The sequence below is a fragment of the Meleagris gallopavo genome, chromosome 1, assembly GCF_000146605.3.
Source record: "Meleagris gallopavo isolate NT-WF06-2002-E0010 breed Aviagen turkey brand Nicholas breeding stock chromosome 1, Turkey_5.1, whole genome shotgun sequence".
Taxonomy (NCBI): Eukaryota; Metazoa; Chordata; class Aves; order Galliformes; family Phasianidae; genus Meleagris; species Meleagris gallopavo.
The window spans coordinates 54998653-55003084 of record NC_015011.2 but is presented as its reverse complement, the minus strand read 5'-3'; positions in this window follow the sequence as shown (position 1 = coordinate 55003084).

The window sequence follows — 4432 nt, the reverse complement described above, 5'->3', positions numbered from 1 at the left end:
ACATCTGGTTAGATATAGCAGTCTAGTTAACCATATAGGAAACCAGAACAAACTGAGCAATATAAAGTATATTTTCTCATGTTCAGTAGTACCTGACAACTATTTTAAAACATATTGCTTGTCTGAAATATTAATACAGTATCATAAATGCCTCACAGCATAAGTGATTGCAAATATATGCTTTAATTACTAGAAGGTTGCAGAACTTTGGCATGTGACTGAGAATGAAGGGAAGAGGTACCACAAGCCAGCCTGAACTCTTCATAAAGCCTTTTGCAGAAGTCACAGGTAGTGTCTCTGATTCCTCCTATAAATGTCCAATTCTGGCACAACCTATGTCTGGCAACTTCTTTGCTTTTTCCAGCCATTAACATCTTTACCTTAGTGGTGCCCAGCTGCTGCACAACTCTTGCACCCTCCTTATCCTATTTAACCATCCATCACTTTTCTTTAGAAAAGCAACAGACTTCCTCTTCTCCCTCTGTTCCCTGGAAAGATGTAGTTCTGCTTATGAGCAGCCATAAGTCTGTGAACTCCAAAGGATATGTTGTTGCAGAGGATCTCTCTAGATATCTGGACCTAGTTTCTTATATATAAGCCCCAGAAATAATCTCTAAGTTCAAAATGTGCAGGCCTTGTTTTTGTATTCAAAATGTTTTGGAGCTTCCTGTTTCTCTTTTACTCTGGAAACACTCTCAAGTTTAAGGAAAAGGTGAAACCACAAGGACCTATAAAATATTTTTTCAATTTTATTTGGGATTTTTGAATGTCTGTGCATTACAGCCAGAGGATGCCTGGGACAGATCTTTTACTCACATTTAAAAAGTACATATGATGTCAGAGAAAAATCACTTGGTTTTGCTGTAGTGTTTGCTAAAGGATTGTCAGGTGTTGGTAATAATTTTTAAGCATTCAGTAGTCAAGGCTGCTGAGATGCTAACAAACAGTTTATTCCTTGAGCTTCTGCATAGCAAAAAACAAGATTTTGAAAATTAACCAAAGTACTTGGCTTCTTTTTTGTTCAAGCTGCAGACTTCCATTGCTGTCATGTTCTCATTTCACTTGCTCTTCCCTCTCCCAGCAACTTCTTTACCAAATTAGGGAAGAAGCTATTGTAACAATTCTCCACTGAATCTATCTGAAAACTAATCAAAGTAATGGAGACCAACTTATCCAGGAAGGGAGTGACTTCTAAGGTCTTTTGTGCTCCACATTGCTTTACAACAAATGATCTTGAAATTAGAAACTGTGGACAGTATTTTCTCATTTTTATTTAGATGTTCAAAATCTAAGTTAAGTTATGCTTTTCCCATACACTTTAAAAAAAAAAGTCTATGCAACTTACACAATTTATTTAGGTTGCTGTTTATGAGTTATGTAAAAACAGATGAATGGGACATATTCAGAACTTCTATCTTTCTTCTTTGACTTATTTAACCACAATAACCTGAATCTTTTGAGCTAGAGATCACTCTGATGTCTACTACTTGCCCAAACACACTAATTTCCCAAGAACTGCCCTTAAGAGCACAGCAGCTGTGCATGCAGACTTCTCAGGCAGCATTGAGTTTTAGATCACCAAGTGGAAGGACTGAAAGAAATCGGTATCAAGGCCATATTGATAGAACAAAGACCTCAGCAATGTCTATTTCAGCTCCTCTCAGAGAAAATGAGGACTACTTAGAAGCCAGTCCAAAGCCCTCTCAGCCCCTTTGTTTACATACTAGAATGGATTCACAAGACAAAAAATGGTCTGTGTTTGACAGACACATATACCAGAGAAGTGAAGCATGCAAGTATTCAATGCTCTTTTTTATCAATAGTCTAAGTGAGGTGCTTATATAGCTAGAAAATGTGACTGCCCAGCTGTTGCTTCAGTACCTGCCCCTTCAACCCAGCCCTTCCATCCAAGTTAGTTTTATCTATGCACATTTCTGCTAGAAAGGGATTGCCTGCCAGTGACAAATAGTTTACATACCCACAAGGCAGTAATTGTGCATTCAAGTAACAAGTACATTTTGGGGGATCAAAATACAGTTATGGACTTTAAGAGGAGCAGAATAAGATGATGTTTAAAAATCAGTATATAAAAGGCCTCAAATTGGAGATGCTGAGGTGAAATTTATTCTAGCACAAAATATTTCAAAAAGCAATGAGTGCTACTAAGGTGATAGAACAAAGACATGAACTTCTCACACTTTGCACTGAATATCCCTTATGCAACTTAGCTATTAGAAATTACTTGACTTTACTCGGAAGGTAATGTGATAAAGAAAATCTTCTATTTTTATTTATATTCATTATAGATGTAAATGTTCAATGAATATAAAACCAATGGAAAAAGACTGCAAATGAAATAGAAGCGGGTATACAACTACCAGCTGCGTGATCTATTTTAGGTCTCTTACATGCTTTCAGCTCACACAAATATGTTATTATTTTCACATCTAGTCTTTATTTTTCTAGTAGATCTAATACAATATTACTCTGACAAATGAAAACTTATACCAATGTTTTACATATATTTAGGAAGTAATTCAATCATTTTGTTAATTCCAGTAACATTAAAGACCATGTTTTCATGCTGGAGGTGCTTTAACAAAATTTGTCCCAAGCACATTAAATCAAAATACATTCTCTGAAATAACATACTAATGTTCTCAAACACAGTAAGTGTCTCCTCCTCAACTTTGTAAGTAACCTGTCTTTATTACTCCTTGCAACTGCTAATGATCTTGTAAAGAACGATGTAAAAATGCCACTGACAAAACCAATTCAAAGATCATCACTTACAAATTCTGTGCTCTTACTACTTCCTGCAATAAATGTATCACATGAGCAATAATAAATGTTTACATAGCAACAAAGTGCCTTTGCTAGTGATCATCAAATAGCAAGTTGCCACCTGCTTTCAGACCCGAGCACTGCGAAAAGTCATGTGAAGAATTTAAGTACTCAACTCTCACTTGAGAGTGAGTTATTTGCTACTTTCAGAAATATAGCCAGTATAGTTTTGCAGAACAGGGGATGAAATGTTTGACCTTTTCCCAACAATGTCCCCTACAGTGCTCACTGACATTTATGTGACGTTGGATCTATAAAGAACCAAAATGATATGCAGTTATTAATGAAAAAAACATATTTTTCTTCTTCTTTTTTTTTTCTGTAACTAAAGCAAACCTCAATACACTTCTGCAGTCTCATACATGAACAGTGCATTTCTGTTGTCCGATACATGCTCACTGGTACCAGAGTCTGGATATAGTGCCTGAATAGTATTCTTTTGTTTCAAAGGACAAAACAAGGTTACTTGTCACAGACGGTAACACAAAACTTAATAGTAGTGCATGTTAAGGCAGGTCAAATATTAATTTCCACCCATTATTTTTTTGCATTTCTAACTTAAAAGGAAATAAACACATTGCAAGACAGTTTCTGCTACTTGCAATTACTGAGACAGATGAGCTATGGAAAGATTAACTGTTATTTATTTTATTTTCTTAAGCCCTTGTCTTTCCTACATCCAAAACACCTCTCTTGCAGAGCAGTAAGGAGCTACCCACCATTAAAATGGTTGGGCTTTATTTTGTGTGTGTGTGTGAAAGTGCTCCAGCATAATCATGAAGTATGAGTGAATTATTAGACTCAAGTTACGCCTTAAGAATATGAGCAGAATGCTATTCCAAAAGGCACTCAATATGCCTTCAGCACATCTGCAGTCTTAACTGTAGAGCAGTTTGTGCCGTTACTTCTCTGTACGTACACCCAGGTATGCTGTCCTAAGCGTCTCGGTTCCTTGTGTCTCTGAAGGCTGGGGGAGTACTGAGCTCCTGCCTTACAATGCTTTCAGAATAGGGAACTTCATAGAATCATAGAGTGGCCCAGGTTGGAAGGGACCTCAAGGATCATGAATCTCCAACACCCTGCCACATGCAGGGCCACCAACCTCCACATTCAACATTAGACCAGGCTGCCCAGGGCCCTATCTAACCTGGCCTTGAACACCTCCAGGGATGGGGCATCCACAGCCTCTCTGGGCAACTGCTACTGAAAGTGGAACTCACATGAGATTTTTAAGGAGATGGTAGAGATGGGTTATAGAGCTACGGAACCACAGCACATACTGAGGTGGAAGGGCCCCACAGGGACCATCGAGTCCAGCTGCTGGCTCCACACAGCACCACCCACACTCGCCTTTGGGAACAGTGACCGTGCGTACGGGTGTTAGTCCGGAATGCAGACAAATGCGTACAGTCAAAGCAAACAGAAATAAACTTGAGTAGTTGTTGACAGCGTGAACACAATCAAAGCGTGAACTCGGATGCTCCCCTCTCAGCGTGTGAAAAAGTGAAACCCCAGACACGTGGAAACGGAGGTCGCGCAGTGTGTCAGAGGTGTTTTGAACGTGTGTGTGGTGGGGGCGGGGAGAGGA